We start from the raw sequence: 13994 nt of genomic DNA, 5'->3' as shown, positions 1-13994 counted from the left end.
AAAAAATAGTATGCTTAATAAATAGTCAGCTGTTTTTCCTTGAATAATTTTGATCAGCAGAATACTTTTAATTTCGCAACAAGAATTAATTCTCAGCTAGCTGGCAATATAATTCTAAGTTTTCCTTTAATAAAGACTTAAAAATAATTAAAAAAGGAAATTTATTTCAAACGAAAACCTAAATTAAAGTACTAAAACAACTGATTAGTATATCAATGGAAAAAGATTATACGCGGTAGCGTAAAGAATAAGATTTTGAGAAATGATAAAATTTAATTAAATAGTTTGTAAAATAATTCTGCAAGCACGTGTGGATAGGTAATTAAAAAATTTATTTTTAGATTAAAATGATATATAATATGTTGAGTAATTTTAAGATGCTTAAAAATCTTGACTACGTATTCGAATGAATAATTATTAAATATATATTGAAGAAATTGATAAATACATTATTCCACATCTATGCATACGTTTGAATATTGAAATTGAATCAATTATTAAAGGAGCAAACTAAAAAATAAAATTGAAAAAAAGATGATGCATACACATTCTATCAGAAACATGCTCCGTGAAGTAAATGGTGACTAGTGCACGTTGAATCTTTCGGGTCACAAAGTCTTTCATGGTCCTATAACAAATCAATACCTCTGAGGATACTGAATTTGCGATAGATAGTTCTCTGGTTCAGGTCAAGATTATGATCTGTAGACGAATGAATGGATGTATGAATTGATTCGACCTATAAACGGGTTTGACATATGGGTGTGAAATAAGTCGAATTCTTGGACATAGATGGCGCCACTTGCAAACATGAACAATTGCACTGCTTCTGCCTTAATGGCCGACGACAACAGCAACATCAGAAACATACTTTCTTAAAACTCGACATTCGATGAATAAAATGTTTCTTATTTAATAAAATGTTTTATTTAAATCTCTTTATTAAGTTACGAACACATTTTTAGACTGAAAAAGAAAAATCGTTTTTTATAATTGAAAGAAAAAGGATTAGCTATCGTTTATAAGCGAGAAAAATATGAATGAAATTTTATGTTTTGCGCGTTAGTCAAATCTCCCGTAAGTTATCTACACATTTAAATATTAATCGCCCCATTTAAATATTTCGACATTGTCACCAAATTATTTTTTTCAAAAATAATTAATTTTAATTTTTCTCGACTTCTACTAAATAAAAACTGTTGAAACTTTTAATTTTGTTATAGATAACTACGTAGATTAAAATGGTATAAAAAATTTATATCTCCTAATTCAAAATTTTTTCATCCATAATGGAATAAAATAATAAAAAAATAATAAATAATCATCAAAATTATTTTTTTTGCATAAAATTATCTTTGGGTAAACGGGGGGTTTTAAGAGTGGGTGCAACTTTTTTTAATTGCTTAGTTAGTTTTTAAAATATGACTTCAAACGCAAAAAGGGAAATTAACATTAAGGAGTTCGAACTTTGGATCGCTCTCCTGAACAAACTAGGGGGACCGTATTTCACAAATTAGTGTTGCCCCTTATAATTTGAAGGTTAAGGATCCAAATACGTTAAAAAAAATGTTTGTTCATTCAGAGAAAGTACACTTTTGTATCCAATTTCGTAACTTCATTAATAGTTAACGCTACATAATTAGCATATTTAAGGTATCCCCCAGGAGCCATAAAGATTGACACTTAGTACCGATCATTACAATCCAATCATTAGAACGAAAGTTATTCAACGTGATGTCTTTTGCTCACTGTACATAGTTCTTCTGTAGCCGTAAAAACCTATTTCCTCAGAGATATCTTGGTACAAACTTGGTATACTTTGCACTTATTAAAAAACACCAATTAACATAATAGCAGTAGTACCTATTACTAAAAATAGCGAAGCACCTTTAGCGTCAATAATAATAGGGAGATTTTTTATGGTTTTTCCAGATAAAGAAGTACCTTTTCTTCATTATTTTAGCTTTTTAGTTTCAAACTTATTTTTGTCATTTAAATTTGTACCGATTACCAAAATTAATCAAGTATCATAAACGTCAGCAACAATATACAATTTTTTGCGCTTTATATACCTTATGTTAAGTTACACTGTTTATATCCTGGTATACTAAGAAGTACCTTTTCTCCATTAATTTCGCATTTTAATACAAACATTTTTTATGTTAATATGTAGCTATTATCAAAATTAATTAATTGGAATTCTTGAGAAAAATTAGTAACTACACTAATATTTTCATAATTACTTTTGGCGAGAAAACTAAAATCGGTGCTTTATTTAAAGATCATAAAAATTAAACTGCTATTGACGACATTAATTCTAAATTAAACGTAGTACTGAATCCTTCTGGTATTGTCGTTATAAGTACTGTAGTAATGAGGACCTATGATACCAATTTGCATAATATAGGTAATCTAGTAATAGCTTTTTGTTACCGTCCTCCGATACTGATGAGTATCGCCTTCCTACACATTCGTGGCACCTGATATACAGCCTTTATTTTTTATTATTTGTTGTATATTTCAGTGCGGCTTCATACTATTAGATTTGCAATAATCTAAATTAGAAATTCAACTCACTAAATACATACAGCGTGATTTAAAATGTGACATTCAGACTTTACCAAAATTTTTCCCTGGCTAAATAGATGATTTAAATTTTATTCCATTAGTTCTGGTTTAGTTTCCGTTAATTAAGTTAATAGATACACGCCGCTTTAAATGCGTAAGTATCAATATAAGGAACAGGAGATATCTTTAAAATACGAATTCAATGACGTCCTTTTCATAAAACGCGAAATTATTAACGTTGATTTTACTTGTAACAGCTAACCTAGAAAACCTAAGATTAATAACTCATAAGAACGCGAACTTATCTTTGATTGATTAGAGCTGGAAGCTAGCTGATCACTCATTTTGTAATATATTAATAAGTTCCCATGGAGAATTATTTTTTTGGGATGTAGCTCGAGAACCGGAGGTCGGAAGGAGTTTTAAAGCAGACAGTAAGTTCCGCCATGTTTTTGAACGTATGTACACCTAATTTGGAACGGATTGGTAGCGAACAGCAGATTTTTTGTATCAACATCCTGTTTTATTTATATATAGGTATAATTGGGAAAATGTTATTTTGATACGCACTGTTACGCATTGTGAATAAACACTGAGTGGCCAAATTATTATAACCACCTGACAGCTTTATGCAAAATGAGTTATTGCTTCACAGTGTTGCCGCTAGAGAGCGGGATAGTTACAAAAAGGGAATGCAAGGCAATTGAGCCATCAATTGCACTGTGTTACGCTCGGATATATGGGCAAAAAAGTGACTTAACTGAGTTTGAATGTGGGATGATTGTACGCGCTCGAAGCATCGGAACCAGAATCAGCAAAACGGCTGCTCTTGTGAAGTGTTTGAGAGCAGCAGTTGTTAATGTGTACAGAGAGTGGACTAACAAGCAGAAAATTGGGTCTCAACGTTAGGCTTGTGATCGTCACCGGCTACTGATACTCGAGTTTAAAGGAGACTTTCCGTAGTTGTCCAGTTCAACAGAAGAGCTACAGTACGTCAAATAGTGGAAAATCATAATGAAGGTTCAACTGCTAAGGTCTCTGAAAGAACTGTGGGCCGCACATTACACCGTACAGGCTATGGGAGCCGATGACTTGCTCGAAAGCGTCTTCTGTCAGCCTTGAACAAGAGAAGACATCTCCAGTTTGCAAATGAGCATGTAGTCTGATAAATCACGTGTTCAATTACACCATGCAGATGGCAGGGTTCGTTCATGGTGTAAGCAAGGACCCCAACTACATTGCCACAACACTTCAAGCTGAAGGCTATTTTTTGGTTTGGGGGATGTTTTCCTTGGCATTTCATGGATCTTTTGAATCCTGTGGAACAACGCCTAAATGCCCAAGGGTATTTAAGTGCTATCGCAGATCAAGTACATCCTGTTATGTTAACGGTGTACCCTGCCGGGGATAGATACTTTCAGCAATACAATGCTCCTTTATCATGCAGCTCACATTGTCGTCAGATGATTCGAAGAACATGACGGTGCTTTTACTTTGTTTCATTGGCCCACACAATCCCCAGATCTCAATCCAATGATGAGATGGAATAAGATCGAAAAGGGCATCAGACAGCTGGATCCAGTGCCATCCTATCTGGTGGAACTGATAAGTGCAGTTCATCAGATAGGGGGTCAAATTCCTCCTACCACCTACTAACATCACACGGAATCTATGCCAAGAAGATTTCGAGCAATATAACGGGCTAAATGTGGTTCAACAGGGAATTGAGGAGGCTGTCATTATAATTTGGTCTCTCAGTGTATTTCGAGCTACAGCCAGTTAAGCTGCGGTTCGTATAATGGTATTGGAAAAAAGTACCTAAAGAAATCGTTCTCAAAAGATGCAAAACTAAAAAAGGAACATCCTTAAAGTTTAAAATCTTGTGATCGGAATTTCACATTCTTGGAAGCAATATCAAATAAAAATGCAATCTATCTTTTTTTTATACAGACGAGATTTTAAGTTACGAAATCGCATACAAAATTATACTTTCTCAAAATAAACATAATTTTTTCCCCTACGATTATGGACCCTGGACTTCGAAAAGAAAAATTTAAAACTACTATTTTAAATTTCTGCCCTTATTTATTCAACTGATTTCGCTCAAACTTTGAATTTGATAATTTAAAATGGAATAGCGAAAAACTTACCTAAAATTGTAAACCTCATAATAAATAGGTCCTGACCCTTATTAAAAACTATAAATAATACTAAAACCAGTTTAAAAATTATTCTTAGCACTTATCCTTTGCAAAAGTATTTATGAATCAACCGGTTTCACAATTGTGTGCTGAATTCGTTTGCATCACTTAAATAATTTTTAAGATAAGGAAAATTACTTAAAATACTAAATTAGCATTAGTAAGCCCAAACTTTGGACCGCTTTCCTGCCTATGTTATTGGGATAATATTTTCTAGATTGTTACTCGCTCTTCAGTATTTTGAAAGTCAGGAGTTCCAAATCTATCGAAAAAAGGCTTGCTATTCTAGGAAAGCATGTTTTTGTGCCTAATTTCATCTTAATTTTAAATATCATCAGCACTATTTGATTACCAAGCATAAGTTTACATTTTTAAGATAACGTCTCAGCACGAGAAATTCCAATTACCAGATGAATAATTTTTAAAGTATTCTATTTTCTTACTTTGAGCATTTCTTTAAGATATCATATTGTACACTATAAATTGATTAATAAAATAATTATTGATTAATAAAATAATTATTAACTAATAAAATAACTATTAAGTGAATTAATATTATTTAATTAATGTAATGCTAATTAATTCTCAAACAGTTAAGTTTTGTGTATTCAGTCGGAGGTTTGAACAGCATTTTATTATCCGTATAAAACTTTTTGAACTCTCTGTTTTTCAATATTCTTTAAATATTGTCGTTAAATATTTATATTTTATAACACATTTCTTACAGTTAGTTCAAAAATGCTTTTTTCTTGTGTATTATAATCGGTTTCGAAGCATTTATTTAGTTTAAGTTATAAAGTTGCCAATTTATACTGCTTTTCAAAAGAGGCTTCAGAAGTGTCGATAGTTGTAATCTAAACCAGTCGAACATTTTCCTATGTCTCCAACTCCAAGGTCACCCATCTATGGAACATACGATTTTACGCTTTCAGATAAATCTGACAATGGTGGTTATCACGCATATAGAAACAGTTGTTCTTTCTTATCAATGTATGCATCTTTTCTCACAAGCGATTTAAATGTGCTTTTTTACTCCCTTTATGCTTCTAATATTAAAAATAAATTCTAATTAAATTCCCTTAATTTTAATTTATATTTTCTTTTTATCGATTATGAAAATATGAGACCCCATTCCTTGGATGTCGCTTTCCAAATAATCGCGTTGAATTTTGAGAATGTTATTTAGACTGAAAATAAATTGAATATCAATCAATGTGGTTACAAGTTCCACAAGAGCGATTAATCTCATGACATAATTTTATTTTGCATTTTTATATATGGTGGTTAGCTGGCCTACATTTCTGCCGTTTTGTAGTTTCGAATTTTATATTTCGACTGTAGAAAATTATTTTAAATAAAAAAAAATCATGTTGAATGTGAAGAAAAAGAGACGCATTTTAACGGATAGTAAGGGTTTTATGAAATAATGCAAGTTGCAATTTCTTCTAATAATAAGCAGTATTCTTAGCCAGTTTCAAAACACTTAACTGTACTGAAAATACTAGAAAAAAATGGTAATAAGCGAAGGACATTAAAGTTCTTTTAAAAACATAAAAGGAAATATACATATAAGTCTGCATATCTACAATGAGTATTAATGCTCAGAAAATGTATGTTACATGCAATGAGTATTATTTCTCAGAAAATGTATGTTATATGCAATTATTATAAAATTTTAATGTTCTATTGAATATTTATTAAGAAATGTTTAAACTGACAATGTGAGCTATTATTGAAATAAACAAATTTTTTCTGTCCTAGCGAGTTCATACTAACGAGGTTTAAATGTAAGAATTAAATTTTTATTCAAGAATGTCGATTCAATTAGTACACATTTTAGAGAAAAGGTGTAACTCAGCATTGGATATTTTTAAATGAGATTCCTTGAAAAAATTCATGTTTCTAGAAAAAAAAATATTTAAATGAATTGTCAATATCTCTTTTTTAGGACCATCACACGCCAATCTCAACTTTTCTTGGCATTTTGATTTTTTTTAATAAAAATATATTTCGGATGATTAAAAATTGTTAGATTTCCACTTGAATATTAATTTTCTACAGCGTGCTTTAATAGACAAGTAACCATTATAGTAACATTTGTAATATTTATTATAAAATACAGTAAAAATATATACGTGAAGTTTGTCTCTTCCTGGATTTGTCTTTTACTTAATTTGAGATAGTTAAATTTCTTGAAAGCAATATCTTATATTTCTTGTTAAATTACATAAATACATAATTTGTTATAAAAAGAGTAGAAATTATAAAAAGTAATACGTTTAAATATATTAAATATAAAGGCGCATAAAAACAATGTTCTAATACAATGTTTCTAATACAATTTACTAATACAGAAACACCTTTTTAATCATAATTACATAAGAATTCTTTTGTTAATTAAAGCAGAAAATCGATTATATCATTCTATTTTAAAGCTTATTAAACAGAACTTTATAAAATGAGAAGTCTTTTTATAGTATATGTTTTTTATTTAAAAGTTTGAACTATAATACAATTAAAATTTGATTAAAAAATGTAAATAATTTAGAATGTTTTTTCTCTTCGAAGACACGAAAAACTCAAAAAACAAGAATTCTAATAAGAAATTGTAAGTGAAACACTTCATCAGATAATTCAAATTGATTTGATTGTTTTATTTAGGTTTCATAATTATTTAAAATGTAAGACTTAAATTCAACTGTTGCAGTTTTAATTTTGTTAAAATGTTAAATGCCATTAAGGTATGCTTATAAATATTGATTTACAAATAATGTTTCAATTTTTTTAATAATCATTTATCTGTGTTTTTTAATAATCATATATCTGTTTAATAATCATATATTTTAATACATAACTACACTGGCATTAATAATTGATACAATTCATTATAAACTACACTTTTCGTACAAAAATTGGATATTTTATCTAACTTTTTTTTTAAACGAACGATCAATACTTTTGATTATAATCAAACATTCTTATCAAAATACCTAGGACATAATTTTATGAAAAAAAAGTTATGCCTCAAAATTGCTAAATACAATCTGAAACACATCTTTTTTATAAAAAGTATACTGCATGTCACAAGGGAAGGAAAGGAATGAAAAACATTTATGAAAGAAAGAGAATGGTTTAAAAATATGACTACGCTAAAAATAGAATACTCATTTGCTCTACGTTGCATTATGATAATATTTTTCCCATATATCGTAATCAAAATTTAGCCCAATTTTTCATTCTCTATCAAATGCATTATATTCAATAAAAAGTAATAAAATCAATAAAAAATAATAAAATCAAGAAAAACAATAAATTATAATATACTTAAAAACAATAAATTATAATAAACTTAAAAACAATACATTACAATCAACTAAAACAATAAATTTCAATAAACTAAAAACGATATTCAGACATTTTTTTAGCCTCTTCTTATTAACTCATTTCTTTTGAAGTTAGTAATTTCTCGCCTCGCTTAAAATTTAAAACCGTTTCATCGAAGAAGCGATTTCAAAAGTTATGAATTTCCTAACTCTTCACTGAATAAGTTTCACAGAAAATGAGAATTGACATTGAACGATCAGAGACTTATCTTTAATGAAACAACTTTAATTAAAAGATAAAATCGTCTGCCAAATAAAACGAACTCAAACGAGACAAATTTTTCGACTCATCACTCACAAGTCTCGAAGGAGACAAAAACTGACATTGCCGATCAGAATTAGCATATCATAGATTGGCAACGCACGAAATCGTCTGCGTGAGTGAATGGGGAGAGAAATAGAAGAGTAAATGAGTTGTCATAAATAAAGGAAGGATGAACTGGGAGAAGGTTGGACTGATATTTCTCACCTACCTCCTCGTTGGCGAGTGTTGAGTGTGGTGAGATGGGCCGGCAGAAAGAGTTCCCGGACGTCCGGCCGCGCTTGGCAGGATTGAGAGGCCGTTGCGTTGTGACGTCGGATCTAGCACCGTTTCTTCCTTCGGTACCGATCGGCTAGCGAACGGCTATTCCTGCGCCTGCGTTCTCCGGACAATCCCGGCACTTAGGGTTGCTAATTCCACACTTTTTCGTTTTTCGTCGTCAAAGACATTCATTATGGAGGCCGGATAGAATTTTTTACAATAGGACACGTGTCAGCACTTAGAGAATGTCGCGAAAAAAGTGTTTATTGTTCTAAATGGGTGAAAAAAATTAACTCGAGTAGAACATAAATGATTCAGACTTTGAAATGAATGAGCTCTTTTAAAGAACAATGACATTTTTTAAATTCTATTTAAGACACAAATAAAGAGTAATTTTTAGCATCACCAAAGATGAAGGGAAGCAAGGGCATTTTCGCATTACGCATCTTTCACCAGTAAATAGATATATTTCTTCATATTTAATTCATAATAATATTTTTCAATAAAACTTGAACAAATTTAAAATGCATATAAATTCTTTTTTTAAAGAGATTTTAAAATACCATGTGCACAAAGCGACTAGAAATCAAATATTTCAAATTCAATTTCTCTGGGATTATTTGACCAAGTTTGTTTAAATTTTGCTACTGAAATGTTGCAAAAAATTGTTTGCCTTTCAATTTTAATATTTTTTCGTCTATTCTGAAATAAAATAATAAAAATTGCAAATAATTATAAAAACTTTATTTTTTGCATGGAATTATCTTTGGATAGACGGATTGTATAAAAACGGTGCAAAAACGTTTCGATTCACTTATAAAGTTCTCGAGATATGGCGAAATATGCAAAAAAATATAACAATAAAGAGCCTGAATTTTAGAGCTGCTTAATTATACTCTGATCAATCATACTCTGTTCAATAGTATGATTTATATTAGCGCTGCTAGTTCAGTAAATATAACACTTCAGTACAATATTCTTTAAATATATCTTCAAAAAAATTTTACTACGCATTTATTGTATGTTTTTATACACTTTAATGTCAGCATTTTTTAAAAAAAGAATAGTTTAAGAGGGTTTTGAAAATTGCAGTTTTAAATGCAAATAAATGTTATTAATAGTAATTCATTAGAACAAATTGTTGTTTTTTTAAGCGTTTTAGAAGACGATTATGTTTTGATTCCAATAAACTGCTTAAAAATTTATCCTAATACACAAAATAAAAATTTTCTTTTTTGACTATGTTTTCTTTTTGTATTTAATAACATCCAAGCAAAATAAAAGAGAATTTTGTGAACATCACCCTTTATAATACATTTATAACTGTTATTAAAGTGGCAGCTTTTGAATATTTTAAGACATTTAGAACGTGTTATACCTTTGAAATTTTGAACATGAATAATTTGATTTTATTTATGAATCGTGATGATACTCATGATCTTAATGAATGGATAACTATTACATTATATGATTAGCGGTTTACGACAACTCCATTTTTTCCTTTGATTTTTTTGTATCATAATGCATAAAGTAATTGTTAAAACTATGCATGCTTGTTAAAATTACAGTTGTGCACTCTCAGCTCTAACTTTTGTAGCTTTAGTAATCCTTGAGCAATATTTCGTTAATTTTGAGAATAACGTCGTCTCAAAATCTCGTGATTTGTGACGAAACGCAAATTCTCAAATGCGTGACAAAGATGTTTACTTAACTCGAAACTTCAGCGTAGTGCATTGTCGGATATTGTCATGTAGAATGACGAAACTACAGTAAAGACTAGACAATCTAAAATTAAGTGACTAATTTAACTGGCAAGTAAAGTGCTCAAGGAGATGGTCTCGCATATGGAAGGTTCTGGTTTCGAATCCCGTTTGGGGCACGGCTGTAATTTATCTCTCTATCTATCTGTCTTCGTTGCCTCATCTATATTGTGTCTGCGTTAAAGTAATTATTAGAAAAGCTGATTTATAAAGTGCTTACATTCTTTTGGGAAGTAAATAGGACGATGAAATATTTCCTTCCTTCTGAAGAAATTCGTTTCTTTGAAAAAGTGACGATTGTTATTTCGTCACTTTGACAAAATTTTTGTTGGAGCCTATACCAAGCAACTATTTCGTCAAAAGCAAAAAAAAAAATCGTAATATTTGAGTATCGATTTTTTACACAGTGTTATAGAATCAGTTTTAAAAGCATGAACGAAAGCCACCTAAAACGATACATTTTTATAGTTTGCTGGAGTTTCATTTTTGTTTGAATTGCGTTTAAAAATATTTAGTTAAGAATTTTAAAGACATTTTGAAAGGCATAAATTGATTTTAAATTATTGGTTATAAAAATGAAAAGGGGAAAATCTCAGCATTTAGCAAGAATAGTGCTATTTATTTTTGTTCTGATCTTGAGATTTTAATGAAAAATTATTTAAATTACTTCACTGATAAAAAAAAAGCCTAGTCAAAGCTACCAGAATAAGGTATAATATTCCGTATTTCCTGCTCTATTTGAACACCAAAAATCTCAGTAATTTTTACAGGAAGAGCTTTGACAATAATTTTGGTATGCAATTAACTATACAATAATGTTATAATGTGAGATAAGACTTGGTTAATGTGACAAAATTTAGTAATTTTATCAGGGCACCTTAAAGCAGGGCTTAATAATTTATTCTGTTAAATTTATATTTCAAGTTTGTATATTCTATTAAACTGCGTGATGAACTTTAATTTTGAAAGCCAGAATTTACGGTAAACCGTTACCATGTGAACAGAGAGATTTCCAAATGAATCGTTATAAATCACATAGGTTTTGGTTTTATTACAGGAATTATTTTTTACCGGAATTATATTGTTTTTACCCGAAATATTATTACCACACAGTAGTGTAATTTTATCAGAATTTTTTAGTCTCTGTTAATTTTAATCAATTTGATTTGATTTTAAGGACATAATTTTTTTTCATTGAAGAGTTGATTAAGTAAAGAACATTACAGGTTTTATCTTTGCCACTATGGGAGAAAGAAGGGGATAAAATCAGGACCCGTCACTTTTGATTAAACTGCGACTATTATCGACCCGAAAATCACATGAAACTAGTGGCAGATACACACCCTGTTGTTTTGTAGAAGGACATAGTAGTACATTACAGAGTAGGCTGTAGGAATGACGTAAGAGCTTTTAAATGCTAAGTAGTTATGACGCCAGTGCTTCGAAAAAAAATATTTGAAAAATTTTAATTCATATTACACTGGTTCTGCTCCATAGCTTTCAATTCCATTAAGATTTTTTTGTTTAAGTTCATCATGTAAAAACGTTTTTAGTTATTATTTCGAAACATTAAAAAATGTTTTGGATCAACGTATAAATACAAAAAGCTTTCTTTTCTGTCAAACTGCAACATTGTCAGTTGAGCATGATCAGATAGCTGTACTAAACAATACAAAGTCTATGAAAAATTGGATAAATTATTTTATCAATAAAGAATGGTTTGCACTGCAAAAGATTATTTCTGAATGGATCAAAATCAACATGATGATTAAAATGGTTTAATATTACGATGATTTAAAATATATTAAATTCAAAATTACTACATTTTTAGATTTTTAATCCACTGGAAATTTAGCATATTAATAGAACATTTTTTATTAATTTGTTGCTTTGAATTAATATTTTAGTAAGAAAAAAATGCATTTTCTTAAAAAAGGTGAATTCTATCGTATAAACCTTTTATCAAATGAAGTAGGATAACATCTTGGTTTAGCAAACTTTCTAAAATTAATTAATTTACTCTTCAAATAAGATTTTTACTGAACATTTACTGATGTAATATATGAATTATTTTGATATGAATACTTTTTGTTACTTGTAGTTTAGTTTTGTTTATTTTTAAATATCTCAATGAGAAAAATTTCCTGAAATAAATATATTTTGAGTTGAGTTTAATATTAACTTAGATGCGAAAAAGGGGAGAAAAAAATTTTAACACACTGAGGAATAAAACTAAATAAAAAGGAAACAAATATAGTGAAAGGTTTCTCTCGGTTTCATAAACTGTTAGAATTTTCATTCTAAAATTACGGTAAAATAAAAGGCAGTAGTCTATCTAACCAATTTACCATAAAGTTTATGGTAAAGAGGATTTTTTACCTATACGTTTTTAAAACTGTTTACAACTAGTATAGTTAGAAATCACGAATACAAAATTATACGATTTTTTAAACATTTAATACTATCTTGGTTTCAAAACCGTAAAAAAATATTTTTAACTGGTTAATGGAGATTTAGAAGATTTATGATGTTGCCATCGATGCATGAATGAGAGTATCGTATTCTAATAGCCCAGAATCATAAATTGGGGAGTGCTGGATACTGGAAACTCTTCATGAGCAAGAGGGATTGGAGGAAATATTGTGGTGTCAACGGTGGGAATCGAACCCCTGTTCCGTCGATCATAAGATTAACGGATCAGCCATTTCAACCTATCTGAAAGGTACAGATTATAGCTACTAAGCGGCTTCATTAGGTGGGTCAGGTTGGTGAGATAAAATTTTGGTTGTTTAATGTATTAGGTGAAAGCAGATAATAACGGTTTATCTCATTTTTTTGTTTTAATATAGTAACGTAAGAGTTAATAAATTACCATTTAACCATTTTTTCTAACCATGTGTTTTTAGAGACAATTTATGTAAATACTTTAAACTTCATTGAAATTAAAATTTAACACACACCACTCATATTTATTAGCTTATCTATTCCGCACTGTTCCAGGCATTTCCTATACAATTTTTAAATATTATTACAAATACCACAATTCAAACCCCAAACATAGTAAATAACATTTTGAAAATATCTACAAGTACAAAATATCGAATTTTGCATAAAATGTTTGATATGCACAGATAAATCCACAACAACAAAGTAAAATATATCTAACGTTATATAGTGACGTAAATATTTTTCTTCCTCGTTATATTGGCTAAGAAGTCACTTTATCCTGGATCGCCAACCATTTCCTTAACAGATAATGAGTTTACTTTTGCCCCTCTTTTATTTGCCTTCCAGCTTTTTTCTTCTTCTTCTTATCCTCATCATCTTCTACTTGATGCAATCTATTAAAAGTGAAGCATTATATATATTGTAATGATCAGAAATAGATTTCATTTGAATTATACAATAATCTGTTATTGCTTTTAAAAAATTAAAAGAAAAAAGTTCATTATTATTTGAATGTAACACAAAATTATGAATTTTAAAACAATAAAATAACATAGTAAGTTACTTGAAAACAACTAGCTAGAATTTTAAAAAATTGCATTTAAATAATATA

General features: G+C 29.4%; 1 protein-coding gene across 2 annotated transcripts in view; it reads right to left on the bottom strand.

The window, feature by feature from the left end:
- Window positions 1-8763, bottom strand: part of mGluR (metabotropic Glutamate Receptor) — a 156875-nt gene extending 148112 nt beyond the window's left edge. Inside the window, exon 1 of one of the 2 annotated variants that reach the window (XM_016072440.4) lies at window positions 8626-8763. The gene's annotated coding sequence lies outside the window, so the exon portion shown is untranslated. Of the gene's footprint in view, window positions 1-8621 lie in introns of both variants that reach the window. The other variant, XM_016072442.4, reaches the window with a different exon arrangement.
- Between the last annotated feature and the right edge of the window lie 5231 nt (window positions 8764-13994).

This window comes from Parasteatoda tepidariorum, chromosome 1 (assembly GCF_982258835.1).
Source record: "Parasteatoda tepidariorum strain Cologne lab strain chromosome 1, Ptep-v5.0, whole genome shotgun sequence".
Taxonomy (NCBI): domain Eukaryota; kingdom Metazoa; phylum Arthropoda; class Arachnida; order Araneae; family Theridiidae; genus Parasteatoda; species Parasteatoda tepidariorum.
The sequence above is the reverse complement of the archived record's forward strand: the minus strand, read 5'-3'. Positions and strand labels throughout refer to the sequence as shown.